Below are 17,733 nucleotides of genomic sequence, written 5' to 3'. Positions count from 1 at the left end.
AGTATCATTTGAAAAGAGCAAGAAGAGTCTCACCAGTGGACAAAGTTTCACAAATAACGACAGAAGCCAATGTGTAATAATATCAATTTTATACTTTTGTCCAATATTAGTGTGTTATTTATTTTCATGTTCACTGCATTCATTAAAGGATTAAAAAGGCCAACAGCAACACATTAAAATGGATGGTACATGACAATAATTATGGTTTTCCAGTTGCCTTGAGTAAAGTGGAGGCAACTTCACACAGAAAGCCCAGAGTTTCAGACAACAGGCTTGTCAAGTGTGGAGCTCAGTCACACATCCATAAACACCTGTGTTCACATTTTGTGTTCACATGTTGCAGACTCCTGATTAATCCAGAATTGTGAGGCATGTGAGAATGGAATATTTAAAAACATGCATGATATCCACATGTTTCCTTTTATGTGGGAAACACTAGTGAACACACAGCAATTGGATTGCCATGGAAAAGTGTGGAGTCACTTCCAGGAGAAGCAAGCATGGTCTTATACTGCAAGTCATGCTATGGTGTAATATCAATGTCCATAATGGAGCCCTGAGTTGCTGTTTTAATTTGATTCTACCTCTGTGGTGTTTGTTCAGCAATTGTTGAAGAGCAAGTCTGTAGGCACCAACTGCTACATTCAGAATGAAATAAAAATTCCTTCTCCCTTCCATAAAATGTGCTTCCCTCCCCCTCCCAGACAAATCCCATAAGGCATGTGCAATTCTTCCTGCTCGGAAATTCTCATCTGTTATTGAAATCAGTTCAGCGACAAACAATCCAACTCTTGATGGTTTTGTTCCTGCTGCCAAGTGTCTGCAAGACACCCAACCTCAGACCTTGGGGGGGACATCCCAAGACACTTGTTTATTTACAGAATGGCTTGTTGGCAGTCTCACTCCCTCTCAGAAGGCCTCAGCTCAGCTCACATGAATAGGCAGAAGTCACCTTCAACATTTTCACATTTTCCCATGAAGTGGAGCGGGGAGGAATACAATAAATCAATCATGTACTCTTTAAAAACAGAATCACAGTAATGGCACCTATTATATAGACTACGACAGGGATTATATTAAACTACTCTGTATGCCACAGGAAACTGTGAGACACATGCTGATTACAGTCGAAAAGGTCAGCAAAGCAGTACATGGCTATGGATCCCTCTGTACATGACAGGATCTCCCAACACATAGATCATAACTCTTGAGCTCCAGTCCTGCCATGAATAAGAGCACCCGACAAGAAGCTCCTTTTGAGATGCGATCTATTTCTTCTACTCATTGTAACTGTACTAAGAATTCGCAAAAGGCAGATGCAGTGCACGCACACACAACTATGAATACTGTACATTCCTTCTTGAACACATAGTTTCCTTTGATTGTTTCCTCCCTTAGTTACACTTGCCTGCAATGAATTTTGTGCTCATTTGCACTGAGAGAACTTTGCAGTGGTCTGCACATTATTTGTGCCAAAGCAATTCTAAACATGATTGAACACTCTTGGCATGAGCAGTGCAGACTACTGGAAACTGTAGCCTTAACAACTTCCCCAATTGCTATAGAGTACGTAATGAGGGTTCAGTGGACCTTAGCACTCCTCCTCTCTGGCCTCTAATTCTTTGCTGCTCAGGTCACAACACTCTCCCATAACTGGATTCCAGTTCTGGTCTCCATCAGCAGCCACAGTTAGTGTTGGAAGAGCAGTCATTAGTGAAACAGATCTGTCATGCCAACTTTGAGACATAAGCTTTCATCAGGATCTGAAAACAATCTGTTCATGGAGTACAACATTCCCGCTTTCTGCATGCATAACATTCTTAAGAAGGCCTTAAGAGCCAACAAGCATGTGACTGACTTGTCAATGCAATTTGATGGTGACTTATGATAAACTAGTAGCACAATGAGCTCCCTATAACATTCAAACAGAATCAGACTTTCAGGTTTAAAAAATCCCAAGCCACTTATATTAACTACACGTCCCTTGGAGTAAGCACGTTTATTGATTTCGATTTCTTTCTCATTCTGTACCACCAAACTCAATAGGACTTACTTCTGAGTAGTGAAGTACAGGATAATGCTGAAATTTTGGCATGGCTCAGGACAGAGAGAGTTGTCCATACTCGTGCCTGGCTGACAACCACAATCACTTTCTTTAAGATCCCACTGTTCACTTCTAGACCAGCTGTGCATTAATTTAGTGTTAAGATAGTGTTCTCCAGAGGCATTCTGCAGTACCCCTACAACTGTCTACACTTTCTGAATATACTTATGAATAAATAAACTGGCTGTATTTACACCTTACAATAATTCAATTATGCAGCGCAAGATCCCAGTATCTCAAGGACTGCCTCTCCACACATGAAGCCACCAGAACCCTGCATTCACCATGTGGGGCCCTTTTCTGTGCATCCTCTCAAATGGAGGTGTGGAGGATGGTGATATGAAAACAGGCCTTCTCAGAGGTGGCTCCATTTCTAGACTGCTCTCCCCAAGGAGGCATGCCTGGTGCCATCATTATCTGTTTCTGGGCAACAGGTAAAATATTTTTATTCACCCGGGCCTTTGGAGCCTAACTCTTCATATTTTTATGAAGGTTGAGCTGGATTAGCTCTTTTATGCATATCACTGCATTTTATGTTGCTTCTACTCTTTTTTTATAGCTGTTTTCAGTGTTTAAGTTGCTTGAGGATTTTTTTAAGTGATTAAAAGTGATTAAAGTTACAGGGAACCAGGCAGAGGGCCTTTTCGGTAGTGGTGCCCTCCCTGTGGAACGCCCTCCCACCAGATGTCAAAAAGAACAACAACTACCAGACTTTTAGAAGACATCTGAAGGCAGCCCTGTTTAGGGAAGCTTTTAATGTTTGATGTATTACAGTATTTTAATATTTTTTTGGAAGCCGCCCAGAGTGGCTGGGGAGGCCCAGCCAGATGTGCGGGGTATAAATAATAAGTTGTTGTTGTTATTATTATTATTAGTGAGGTATCCTGAACGTTCTCTGAGGGTTCCCCTTTAGGATATTCACTATGAATTAATGGAGTGTGGTGGGGAAGAGAGTCCATTTAACTTCAGCAAGGAGCCATGTTGCACGGAAAAGTTGGAAAGGATCACTTATAGCAGGATGGTATTTTAAAGTCTTTAAAGAGCTGGGCTCATGATTTCTCTAGAGGTTAAATTCCAGGAGGAGAAAATTCTCTTTGGACTCGGCAAGAGGGCTTGAAACTTCTTCAATTAACCTAAATCAGCAACAGATGGGGTGAACAGGAAGCGCGTCCCATTCCAACATAGAAGCTAACCATTTAACTGAGATAGTGTGGCACTCAGACATACTCCGTTCCCCTTTGAAAGTGGCTGAGGGCAACCCAGTTAACTTTATTAAGTGAATGTCAAAGCACCCTTGGAGCACAGATTTGGGTTTAAAACAAAACTCAATTTTTTCAGTTACATTTTCTCAAAGAAATGACCACCAAATCAGGGACAGGAAACCTATGACCCTACCGGTGTCACTGGGCTACAACTCCCATCATCGCTAACTGTTGGCCTTGTTGGTTGGAGCTAATGGGAGTTTGAATCCAACCATGTCTGGAGGGCCCTACGGGGTTCCCCACTATTGATCCAAATACTCATCACTGAGTAGAGCAAGGAAGGTGGCAAAGGTAAGATTGGCACAGTGAGACACAGCATGCCCAGACTAGTAAAACATAGGACTGGTTGGTTGACACAGAGTAATGTTCTTCTCTGTAGTGTGTAGGATCCAACCTGCAATCACGTCCGTATTTAGCAAACCAGATGTTTTTAGCACCCTTCACATATTAATCACATGACTAGGGTTCCATGCAATGATTGGGATTGTGAGATAAATTTGATTCAATTCACATTTAAAGGCAAGCATACTGAATTTGCACTTTCAAAATAACATGTGAACTGAAATACAGTCATCCTTCAATATTTGCACTTCTCCAAATTTTGCAGTGCAGTTCTCCAGCTGATTTGTGTGTACAAAAAATACATAGGCAAGGGTAAAGTGTGCATGACAATGCATATATTAGTGAAAGTAACATGCAGAAATCCATTATATTGTTATGAGCTGGGAGTGGGGGAGGATGAGGTTGTATGCAAAGATCCTTCTCATTACTGGATCCAGCAAGTGTTAAAACTTAAGCAAGGATTCAGCTTCCCAGGATAGCTACCAATTAATTTGACACCAACAGTTCAAAAATACAATGAGCAGAAAGACGGAAGGGAACAGAAAAAGAGTCTGTCCAAGGTTTGTATTTTCAAGGGAACTCTGTTCCTGGTTAAGTGAAGAGCCATCTTCCCTTTCTACTTTCCTCCTTTGCCATCCCACCCTCTTAAGTTCAGCAAGGCGGTAGATGTGTCACTAGAAATCATTCACATGCTTAAATTGAAAGTGCTCCTTCACAGCAAAACTCTCAGCAATGTCATAGCCCACAGACTGCAACTGCATCATGGATACAGTGGCAAGTTCCAAATGAAATCCAGAATGGGATCTTAACGATTTCGCCCTTTGAGTAGCAGGTTTCTGGATAAATGGAGCATTAATCTGAAGTGTTTATCTCAGAATTGCAGTTTCATGTGCTTAAAGGAAGGATAATTATCCACAGCCTGGCAGTGTATCCTGGAAAATATTAACAGTGGAACAAATCTTCATTCTTATTTCACGTCACTAACTGCTACTAAGCATACGGCACAAAACTATCAGTAGGTCAGGTTTCTCAATGGCAAAAGCAGAAAGACTAGCAAGATATGGCAACTAATTTTCCCCAGACTACTTTTATTGGCCTGTTTATTACCCACTTTCTCTCCCTCTCTCTCAGAAACATTTTGCGGTATACAGCATTTTTCCTCCTGGGAAAATGTTGCGCATTTATGAGTCCTGGGGTTTGGATTTCATTTTCCTGCATTAAAAGCAGCGGGCACAAAGACAGCACAGAATATATGCTACTATTATCTATATCTCATTAACCAAAAACCCATCATCATTTAGATGCTACCATACATTTCCCTAATAACTTCACAAAGCTTGAACTCAGGGAAGGTAAAGAGCAGGTTAACAGGAGGAGGAAAAGGATTTATGTACACATGCACAGATGCAAACACGCTGCCACTTATTTCCTCCATATCCTAAACATTTGAGACAGGGGGGCTTGCCATTATAATTTACTTATTGCCCCCCACGTGTTTTAATCTTGCAGCTTTTCTTCCAGAGATCCTTCTGCTTTCTCATTCCATTTCTGCTTCTGTTTTGTCTCCTTAAGATTTCTGTTGTACTCTGGACTGTTCTAAAATCTATATGATTTGTTTCATTAGATAAAATCACCTTTGGTGTCAGGGACAGCGAGGCAAAAGGTTTTATAAATAAAGTAAACTGAAGTAAGTTTTCATTACAAAAGAACAGTATAAAGTTACTGTCTGAAACCAATGTAATAAAACACACTGTCTGCCAACTCTACTGCTTTCTTGGTAAGCCACATGTCTAACTTACAAGAAGTGGTAGATGCAGTCAGCAGACTAGATTGATCTGACCTTAGTTGACCAAGAGCCAATATTGGAGCATTCAGATTTCCCGATTGCATTTTTCCACTTCCTATAGGCTTCCTGAGTACAGGATACAGCAGACAGATATGGTTTCTCTTTATAGGACTCAAGCATGAATAGAGTACTTTCCCACTCAGATGTGGTTCCTTATCTGTAAGATAACAACATTACAGTGGTACCTCGGGTTAAGTACTTAATTAGTTCTGGAGGTCCGTTCTTAAGCTGAAACTATTCTTAACCTGAAGCACCACTTTAGCTAATGGGGCCTCCTACTGCTGCCACGCCGCCGGAGCACGATTTCTGTTCTCATCCTGAAGCAAAGTTCTTAACCCGAGGTACTATTTCTGGGTTAGCGGAGTCTGTAACCTGAAGTGTATGTAATCTGAAGCGTATGTAACCCGAGGTACCACTGTACATGGAACTTTGCATTTTAAGGCTGCAAGTCCTATAATCAATTGCCAGGTAATATGCCCCACTGACCTCAATGGGACTTATTTCTGAGTGGACATGTAAAGAATTGTGCTGAAGAAGCATGACTATCCTGACTTCATTGGAACTGAAGCACTTGCAGACGGGCACTTGGAGCAACTTATCTTCTCGGTTGTGATTCAGTCCCAGCTATACACCACATTACTCATGGTATCAGAAGACAATATTCTTAGAATCTTAGATCATTATGTTTAAGCCATCCAGCACTCTGAGTCCTGTCCTGTCGATCTAAAAAGGCCTGAAAGAATTCACTTCACCAGAATCACTTTAAACATGGCACACTTTCTCACACCATGCATAATTTCAATTCAGTTGTGAAGGGAAGCTCACACTGAGAACGGTGGTCTCATGAGGTCCAGGCTTTGGAGGCTACTTTGAAGGTGGAGCGGGGGGGGGGGATGATTGCCAGAGATAGTGGCGAATGATGGGGCCTAGCATCAACACCCAACATGGGAATACCAGGGCTGACACCAGTTGCCACAACTTGCCTTTTTTGAAATGGCTTTCACAGAGGTCAGGTGCACAGTGAAGTTCCAGCCATGCCTGCCATTTTCATTATTCCCGAAGTACTAGAACAGGGAACAGAATGAGCAGTCAGGGCCACATTGGAGGGAGAAGAAGCAGTAAATAGTAACTGCCTGCCAGTTTCATGGCCATACATATTTTATTAAGCTGGAGCATTTGCCAAGTCTTATTTTTCATACATTAAGTGGATTCAAAAATTGTCCATATTTCATACCTTGATAGTCTGTCTCAAACCATTTTGTCTCTTGGGACTGGTGTGGCCAAGATGTATTAGTTTCTATGACCTCTGTTACATTAGACAACAATATGAGTAGCACCATATGTAACCACTCCTTTTGACTTTCCGAATCCAAGAGTTCGTGAAATCATATAGAGTTCAGTGAAATGAGGCTCGAAACCCACAAATTTCAGGGATGAAGTCAAATGCCCAAACCATATGACCACTGTGATTGAAACGCTGGCACCAAATTGCAAGAATTTGTAACATCCATTGAAGCTATTTGACACAACTCCGTTTTCCTTTTTGAAAGAATTTCAATTACAGTATGATTTTCACTAAATAGGGAGTGTGGGGAAACTACAATAGAGACATACAATCTGGTTCTATGATGTTTATTCAGATGTAAGCCACTTACAGTGGTACCTCTGGTTGCGAACGGGATCCATTCTGAAGGCCCGTTCGCAACCTGAAAAGAACACAACCCATGTCTGCACACGCGTGGGTCACGATTCGTTGCTTCTGCACATGCACGTGATGTCATTTTGCACGTCTGCGCATGCGCGGGCAGAAAAACCTGGAAGTAACCCGTTCCAGTACTTCTAGGTCGCCGTGGGACGCAACCTGAAAACACTCAACCTGAAGCAAACGTAACAGGAGATACGACTGTATTTCAATGGAACTTTGGACACTTCCAGACTGTCACTATTTTCAGTTAAATTCAGGTTGCACAATTAAAGTTCATTTGGAGCACTTGCACAACAAGCCCACTTCCTCCAAAAATCAGGAGAATGATGGAGAAATGCACAAGGTGGTTTTAAAGGCAGTTTAGATAAATTCATAGAGGCTAAGTCAGGATGGCTCCAGTGTCAGAGGCACTATGCCTCTGAATACCAGTTGCAGGTTTCCCATAGGCATCTGGTTGGCCATTGAGAGAACAGGATACAGGACCAGATGGGCCTTTGGCCTAATCCACCAGGACAGTGGTTTTCAACCAGTGTGCCATGGCACTCTGGGGTGCCTTGAATGATGGTCAGGGGTTCTGCAGGCAACACTGGCCTCTGTCCCTCTTTCTTTCTCTGATGCCTTCTTGCATCTCTGCCTCCCAAAGGGTTGCACAGATGTTTAGTGCAACAGCCCTGGCTATAAGCTTCGCTTCTCTTTGGGTTGAGGCAGCTCAGAGACCAGTGACAGCAGCAGCAGCAGCAGCTACTCAAAGGACTCCCCAGGGGAGAGGAGAGGAGGCTGTGAGAACACTTCACAAGGGAGGGTGTTCGAAAAAGGGTGAGAGGCTGCCAGCGCTGCAGGCAAGGGATGACATTACTGGACTCCTAAGCCCCACAGGAGTGCCGCAGAAAGAATGTAGTTGGTCTAGGGAACCATGGACTCAAAAAGGTTGAAAACATCTGCACTAGGGCTATTCTTATTAATGGCCTCTGGCCGGTGATACATTTTCACTGTGGTTCTCAGCTTGGAATGAATCATCTACTCATAGATTACTTTTTTCAGATGTTGTGAAAGAGCTTCACAGCAACATTAAACATACACTGCATGTGACCTTTAAAAGTTCTTATAAGACTCCTATTTATGTATGTCTTATTTATTTGAAACTTTTATAAACCACTTTCTAAACAAAAATTATTCACAAAGTGATAACAGTTAACAAACACTATCAACTATTACAGTGTCAACCAGTACTACAATATACGTTTAAAACAACCACAGTTTGTAATGCTTTCTAAAAAACTAGCACAAAAACAACAACCAGCCCTAAATAAATCACACCACCATTTCTGAGGCCCAGTTTACATCAGCTACTAAAAGATGTGGGTCTTCAAGGCCCAGCTGAAACTTCCAAGGGATTATTTTGATTTACTTTGGATCAATCCTTCATAACAAAATCTACAAGATGACACTTGAGGCTCAAGCAGGTAACTTGAGTAAACCTAAGAACACTTTAACAGGATATTAAGTATTCTGGAAATAAATTTTCCTTGACAGAAAGTTTTTAAAAGTGCAGAGGTGGTGCTTTTGTTTTTGTTTTTGAAAAGGTGTTTAATGTCACTGAGCATAACAAAGGAACTGCTGAATGGGAGACTGAGCAGGCGACTGGGCTACCATCATTATTCTACAGTAGTTGCACAGTACAAATCACATTCCCTTCATGGTGGTCTCTACCCTGATACCCCAGATGCCCCCCAGCTGCATACAGAGCTTGTCAGCAAGTAATGACAGCCATCCTGCAGAAGAAACTGAAATGTTCGAGAGGAAGAAGCCCACATTTCCCATCACATTTCACATATAAGACCTGCTGGCTGAAGAATGTAAGGTGGGCCACTGGTTTGACTCTTTCTCATTTGTATACAAACAGGCAGGGCTCAGCCCACAGAATCCATTCTCACTCTAAAGCGAAGAGCCCAGGAATAGGTGAGGTAATAAAACAGGAAAGTGCCTCTGAGCATGTGCAGAGCACCTTTATTCCTAAACAACCATCACCAGTTTCTACATATTTAGGGGTAAGGAATAAAGACTGTGATGTAGATGGCACGTCTCTCAGGCACGCTTGAGCCGTGGCACACCTCTTTGTAGAAAGGAAGAAATGCACATCGCAGTCTTCATTATCTCAACCTGAGCAGGCCTATCTACTAAGACTGATTCAAGAAGTCAGTGGCAGTTGAATGTGGTGATACTGCAAAGCCATCACATTCTTAACTTACCGTATTTTTCGCACCATTGGACGCACTTTTTTACTCTTAAAAAGTATGGGGAAATGTCTGTGCGTCCTATGGAGCGAATGTGTGGTCCCTGGAGCCAAATTGCCCGAGTGCGGCACACTCTTGGACTGGTCTTTGGTAGTGGTGGTGGAGCCGCGCTCCCCTGCCGGCAGCCTCGGCTTCCCTCTGCAGCCCCGGGAAGTTTGGAGCAAGGGGAGGGCTGTGCGCCCATGCCCCACACTCCTGGGCTGCTAAATGGGGGTGGGGGGTGCTGCTCTGCCAGCAGCCTGCCCTTCCCCTCAAGGTTTGGGGCAGTGGGCAGGCTGTGCGCCCATGCCCCACACTCCTGGGCTGCTGAATGGGGGTGGGGGGTGCTGCTCTGCCAACAACCTGCCCTTCCCCTCAAGGTTTGGGGCAGTGGGCAGGCTGTGCGCCCATGCCCCACACTCCTGGGCTGCTGAATGGGGGTGGGGGGTGCTGCTCTGCCAACAGCCTGCCCTTCCCCTCAAGGTTTGGGGCAGTGGGCAGGCTGTGCGCCCATGCCCCACACTCCTGGGCTGCTGAATGGGGGTGGGGGGGTGCTGCTCTGCCAACAGCCTGCCCTTCCCCTCAAGGTTTGGAGCAGTGGGCAGGCTGTGCGCCCATGCCCCACACTCCTGGGCTGCTGAATGGGGGTGGGGAGTGCTGCTCTGCCAACAGCCTGCCCTTCCCCTCAAGGTTTGGGGCAGTGGGCAGGCTGTGCGCCCATGCCCCACACTCCTGGGCTGCTCAATGGGGGTGGGGGGTGTTGCTCTGCCAGCAGCCTGCCCTTCCCCTCAAGGTTTGGAGCAGTGGGCAGGCTGTGCGCCCATGCCCCACACTCCTGGGCTGCTGAATGGGGGTGGGGGGTGCTGCTCTGCCAGCAGCCTGCCCTTCCCCTCAAGGTTTGGAGCAGTGGGCAGGCTGTGCGCCCATGCCCCACACTCCTGGGCTGCTGAATGGGGGTGGGGGGTGCTGCTCTGCCAGCAGCCTGCCCTTCCCCTCAAGGTTTGGGGCAGTGGGCAGGCTGTGCGCTCATGCCCCACACTCCTGGGCTGCTCAATGGGGGTGGGGGGTGTTGCTCTGCCAGCAGCCTGCCCTTCCCCTCAAGGTTTGGAGCAGTGGGCAGGCTGTGCGCCCATGCCCCACACTCCTGGGCTGCTGAATGGGGGTGGGGGGTGCTGCTCTGCCAGCAGCCTGCCCTTCCCCTCAAGATTTGGAGCAGTGGGCAGGCTGTGCGCCCATGCCCCACACTCCTGGGCTGCTGAATGGGGGTGGGGGGTGCTGCTCTGCCAGCAGCCTGCCCTTCCCCTCAAGGTTTGGGGCAGTGGGCAGGCTGTGCGCCCATGCCCCACACTCCTGGGCTGCTGAATGGGGGTGGGGGGTGCTGCTCTGCCAACAGCCTGCCCTTCCCCTCAAGGTTTGGTGCAGTGGGCAGGCTGTGCGCCCATGCCCCACACTCCTGGGCTGCTGAATGGGGGTGGGGGGTGCTGCTCTGCCAACAGCCTGCCCTTCCCCTCAAGGTTTGGGGCAGTGGGCAGGCTGTGCGCCCATGCCCCACACTCCTGGGCTGCTGAATGGGGGTGGGGGGTGCTGCTCTGCCAACAGCCTGCCCTTCCCCTCAAGGTTTGGGGCAGTGGGCAGGCTGTGCGCCCATGCCCCACACTCCTGGGCTGCTGAATGGGGGTGGGGGGTGCTGCTCTGCCAGCAGCCTGCCCTTCCCCTGAAGGTTTGGAGCAGTGGGCAGGCTGTGCGCCCATGCCCCACACTCCTGGGCTGCTGAATGGGGGTGGGGGGTGCTGCTCTGCCAACAGCCTGCCCTTCCCCTCAAGGTTTGGGGCAGTGGGCAGGCTGTGCGCCCATGCCCCACACTCCTGGGCTGCTGAATGGGGGTGGGGGGTGCTGCTCTGCCAACAGCCTGCCCTTCCCCTCAAGGTTTGGGGCAGTGGGCAGGCTGTGCGCCCATGCCCCACACTCCTGGGCTGCTGAATGGGGGTGGGGGGGTGCTGCTCTGCCAACAGCCTGCCCTTCCCCTCAAGGTTTGGTGCAGTGGGCAGGCTGTGCGCCCATGCCCCACACTCCTGGGCTGCTGAATGGGGGTGGGGGGTGCTGCTCTGCCAACAGCCTGCCCTTCCCCTCAAGGTTTGGTGCAGTGGGCAGGCTGTGCGCCCATGCCCCACACTCCTGGGCTGCTGAATGGGGGTGGGGGGGGTGCTCTGCCAGCAGCCTGCCCTTCCCCTCAAGGTCTGGAGCAGCAGGCAGGCTGTTCACTGAGAGAGGGGAAGAAGAGGACGGAGAGGAGGGGGACCAAGAAGCTGGGTGAAGGGAGATGAGGTACCATAGGTTGCCGTGAGTGGAGAGTCATGGTAGAGGGCAAAGGAGAGGGAGCAGTGAAGGGGAGAAATTGTAGCCGTCACCTGAGGAGTTTGGGTGAAAGGGATGGAGAGGAGGAGGCTGGAAAAGGGGACTGTTCTGCTTGGGGGGGGGAGAAAAAAGTGGGGAAAAGGAAAGCCTCCCAAGCCTGCCCCTGAGAAGCTCTGCTTGGTTGTTTCTTGACTGTTATTCAAGTAAAGGGAATGTTTGCGAGCAGCTGGCAGGCTGTTCGCTGAGAGAGGGGAGGAAGAGGATTGAGAGGAAAAAATGTGGCATTAGCAATGCTTTGGATGGATACGAAGATGGTATTTTACATGAAGATAGTGAAGAAAGTGATGTCAGTGACTGTGAGCAACTGAGCTTCATAAATTCTGACTTTAGCAGTGATGAGTTCTTGGGGTTCACAAAAGACTAGAAGAGTACTCAAACCTTAAAGTCTCTCTTCATTTGTTAATGACAGTGATGATGGTTCTTAATGCCATTGTTGACTGCTGTTCACTTTACATGGCTGTAATGTGGTTCAAATCCCTGCGACGTGGTGAGCTCCCGTTGCTCGGTCCCAGCTCCTGCCAACCTAGCAGTTCAAAAGCATGTCCAAGTGCAAGTAGATAAATAGGTACCACTCCAGCAGGAAGGTAAACAGCGTTTCCGTGCGCTGCTCTGGTTCGCCAGAAGCGGCTTAATCATGCTGGCCATATGACGTGGAAGCTGTACACTGGCTCCCTCGGCCAATAAAGTGAGATGAGCGCCGCAACCCCAGAGTCAGTCATGGCTGGGCCTAATGGTCAGGGGTCCTTTTACCTTTACCTGCTTACCTGCTTAAGAAAGCTGGAGGGGCCAAACAGCTGGAGATGTAAGTCGCCAGCTTGACATCCACATGGTCACAACTGGACCTGCGCCAGTTGCAAAATGTGCCTGGTGCCTGCAGAATTTTGAACACCGAATACATCAGTCTGTCCAGCAATGAGTATCAAAGCAAATGTATTCTCTATCCCCTACCCTAGCCACCTAAAGCTGTGTACACACCATACACCTGAAGCACATTTGAAGCGCATGGAGTCCCTCGCAAGAATCCTAGGAACAGTAGTTGCCCTCTCAAAAGACTACAATCCCTAGCATCCTTAGCTACTGTTCCTAGGATTCTTTGCTTGGAGGGGTGGCTTTAAAGTGGTATATTTGTGTGTAAATGCTGGTAAGCTCAGGTGAATTTTGTGAATGTCTGAAAATAGAAACCTGGCCTTGCACTGCATTTTGGACATACCAACGGAAGGCTGAAAAATCACATTTAGATAGCTATATGTGAGGTCTGCCACAAAATGTTGCAGCGTGGTAGACACATACCTACTACAGATACTATTACTTGAACAGGCACACATCTGTAGCAGGTTATGCCTACCCTCTGCATTCAGGACATATATAATGCCATGATCCCCCTTTTCCTCTCTGACAGCTCCTCCAACCACTTAGCCGATACTGTATCTATTTTAGCATTACTCTCATTAATTCTATTATTAACTTCAGAAATATGATTTCTGGTATAAACATTTATCTGTGTTTTCTTTTGCGCTGTTCCATTAATCTGATTTTTAGCCCCTGCCAGACTCAGTAAAACGTGCAGAGATGCAATGAGCTTAGTTCAGTACATAAGGAAGTCATCTTTAAAACAAGTCTCTCTGGGGATCTCTTTTGGATATGATGTCATTTTTCTTTCCCCTCCCCATTACAAATATAGCACTGATCTCCTCTGTGCTGCTTCTGGACTTGCTGTGTGGGATACAGCCTACTATTAGATTTCTGAAAACCTCTTATCATTTAATTTTGGACACTCTCTTAATTTCACATTCCTATCCCCCACCCAGTCATTTCTTGCTACCTAACTCCTTCTAATTCTGGAAGTCAGTTAGCATTGTGGAAACTTACTGGCCAATAATTATTGGATTTATTACTTCATCTCTTCTGCGGAGTAGGATTTAACACTCAATTTCCAATTAATAATAACAGAAATAACAACACTTGATTTCCAATTGGCAATTTACCCTACAGCTATCAAATTGGGTTTAGAACACCTGAAGAATGGCTTGTGATGCTAACCTTTAACTTTGAGAAGCAATGGTAAAACATACTTGCTTGCCTGGTATTCCTAGGATCTTAGTATTAAGGGTAGCCAGCATAGCACCTTCCAGAGGTTGTTGGGCTCCAACTCCCATCAGCCTCAACTGGCATTCCCCAAAGTAAGGGATTATGGGAGTCATAGTCTGACAGCATCCAGATGACACCACATTGACTCTATGGAATAGGAGTGGACAAAGACTCTCTCTCTGTAAGGGTGATCTGCAGCTATGAGATCAACTTTGCACTTTTTGAATTTATTCAGCAAACTCAGGGCCACAGGTTCCACATTTTGCACATGGAAGGGGTTTCCAAGTAACACATGTAAATTATGTCAGGCATACAAGGATTTAGCTGTCTCTGTATGCAACTGGGAGCCATGTATATGCAGCAAACAAATCACATGTCGTTCATCATATGATCTGCACACAGGCTTCACTCTTTCCAACATGGCCTTGGCTAAAGGAGGAATCAGCGATTCATGGCTAATCCAGCACACACTATACATTGCCCCTCTCAGCACTAATGGAGAAAGTTTTGATAATACTTCTAGAAAAAGGAGCACAGGAAATACCATAACCCTGCATTTTCCCCAGGCATCCACAACTCTTGTACAATTTAGCAAAGAGGAAAAGAAATGAAAATCCAGCAGCAAGCTGCAGTCCCACACTAGGAAGAGATGACACAATAGCAACTGCTCCAGAACCCATTTGTGATGTTTCACCAGAACAGCCCTTGAAGGACAATTGCAGAATCTACATTGTTATCCAAGTTTATTGCATGAATATGGAAAAAACATGTGACATAGCTGCTATTATTACTATCATTTCAGTTCACTTTTGAAACAATTGAAAGCAAAGAATCGTGCTGATCAGAACTTTCTATTCCTTCTTAAGAAACTATTTGTTCTCCCACAGAAGCAACAATGTGAAACAGAGAAAGTAACAATAGTGAAACTTCCTGCTGTAAAAAACTGGTTAGAAACAGCTTTGCCTATAAAATCCTCACTCCTCATTCCATTTTGGCCTTGTTTATCTAGGCTTGTGACCTTCCACAGCAACTATCATTTTAAAATATATTGCTGCATGAAAAGGCATCTTGCAGCCCAAGCCTATGAATGCTTACTTTGAAGTAAACGGTACTGAATTAAATGACACTTCATATTCTCAGTAGGTAGCAGAGTAGTGAAAAATTCAAACATTCCTCCCAAGGTCTGAGAGGCTCCTTTGAAGCAAAGACCTTTACTGAAGTTTAACATTCCAGTGGGTGTTTACAATATGAGCAACTGAGGCAAAGGAGAGAATGCAAATATTTGGAATTAATTTTCCTGAATTTTTCCGTAGCCAAATTGCTAACACAAAGGCAACCTGCTAAGTTCTTACTGACAGGGTTACTCATTTCGTAGGCCCAGAACAAAAGATTGCTCACTGAGAAACATGTTAGCACACTACCACAAACTAAAGGGTGCAATCTAAACTCCAACCCATAATAAATGGAAACAATGTTTAACTCTATCATTACCCATTATTATACCAAGCAAAGAAAGAGGATGCACTTTTACCAAAAAAAAAGTACGAATAATTTGTGCTTGCTGCCTTAATTGGTCAGCCAAAACCCACTTGGTCCAATGTTGGCAAAAAAAAAAGTAAGGAGACCTAATTTCAGCTGCAGATCTATATATACTGTATTATCAAATCTACTCCCCATCTATGTGTGTAACACACAGTCTGGTTGTGACATTAGTTTGCTTCTAGCAATTCAGCTTTCCATTTTATAGAATTTTTTTGTGTGTGCATGATTCACATAAGGATCGTGCTGAAATCACATTGATGTCACTCCTCTAATTCCAGAGAATGGTTGTCACTTATGGTCACACTGATTCAAAAGCAATGATTGAGAAGAACCAGAATGAACTTTCCCCCAAAACTTCCACTAAGCATCCAAAAGGAAGTGGAAGGCAATGCAAAGGAAAATGGGCATTGTTTATGTTGTCACTGCTTGACCCACAGAATAATAATTTCACACTTCCTGTAGTTTAACAACTCAGCAGTTCCTGTATCTCTGTGAGGGGTAAACTACAGTTCCCCAGATACTTTGGGGGAAAGGTATGGAGTGTACACAGAGATGAAGTGTTCCATTAGTTCAAAAAGTGCATAGTTTCTCAACCCAAGTTGACCCAATAAAAAATCCCTTCCTTCTCAGAAATCAGTGCAGTGGTGCCTTTGTATATGCTAAATCATGTGTACACAAATGAAAGGGGAGCTAACAGGACTCTCAGAAGGCAAGACAATATATGCAAGTTAAGACAGATGGCATTTCCTGTTCCATTAGTCATTCCTGTACCTGTATTCAGAGAGTAAATCAGGTTAATTGACACAGCTGACATAAATATGCCTTTTTACAACTGCATAAAATAATAACTAAGAAACCCTAGCTTGATATGGCAAAACCTATTATTTGTAACTTTGACCTAAGTAGGAACTTTAGTCTATCACATATCTTAGCTTTCACTTCAGGGGTAATTTTTATTTTTTTATATTATTATTTATATGTATGACCAATCACTTCACTTTTAGTTACTGGTCCTGATCCAGAGAAACACAAATTATAGCAGGATGCTGTGCTCAAGCCACTGTGCTCTTGTTTTGCTTAATAGCTGAGCTGCTCTGCAGTGGGAACGGCTTCACCACAAAACCACACACAGTGCTGATTTGCTTTAGTAGGAGGGACATTAGCAGTGCACTCCTAAACTCAACTGGGAGTGATCCCCATGTACTACAATGGGATGCATTTCTTAGCAGGGTGGCCAAGTGCAAATGAGGACAGGGCTCCACCAACTTTACTAGTTGTGTAGAAAAGGGAATTTTGCACAAGTCTCCTACACAACTACCACAGGTGCAGAAACACAGTTCTCTTTTGCACCTAGCTACCCTACCTATGAGTAAATATGCTGTAAGAATTTGAGGCCATCCACAAGGTATGTTATTCATGGAATGGCGGGCAGAGTAGGGGAGATGTAACAAAAAGAGGATTAGACATTGGTTAAAATGAAGCAAAGCACAACAATAGGGAAATAAATACAAATTATGAAATCTGGGAAGGATAGAGATTATCACATTTTTGTTCTGAATTAAACTGGATTAAATATCAGATGCTGGCTATTGGTATTATTGGATTTATTCATTCCTACATAAAACTAGGCAAGAAAAATCAGAGACATATAGGCAGATTGACACAATGCTCCACATTTTACAGATACTTGGTCTTGATCCAATTTACCTTGTTTTTAAAATGTTAATTCATCCTAACAAGGGAAAAGAAGTGGTAATATTTTTCCCATATCTATGGAGGGCTATAGCTCAGTAGCAGAGCACATGCTCTACTACTAGGTTTAGTCCCTGACATCTCCAGGTAAGTCTGGAAACAACTTCTGCTCGATACATTCGAGAGCTGTCCCCAGTCAATGTAGACCATACTGAGCTAGATGGGTCAATGGTTTGATTTGGTATAAAGCTGTTTCCTACGTTGCTATTTGTTTAAGGAAGGGGTAGCTAACCTGCAGCCCTCCAGGGTGTTGCTAGGACACAACTCCCATCATCCCTGACCATTGGCCATGTTGGCTGAGGTTGACGGGATCAGCACCTAGATGGTCATACGTTTCCCACCTCTGCTTTGAGGGAAAATGTGACAGACAGCTGCACTTAAAACTTAAAACAGGTATTGGGTAG

Source organism: Podarcis cretensis (genome assembly GCF_951804945.1).
Source record: "Podarcis cretensis genome assembly, chromosome: 1".
Classification (NCBI taxonomy): domain Eukaryota; kingdom Metazoa; phylum Chordata; class Lepidosauria; order Squamata; family Lacertidae; genus Podarcis; species Podarcis cretensis.
The sequence above is the reverse complement of the archived record's forward strand: the minus strand, read 5'-3'. Positions refer to the sequence as shown.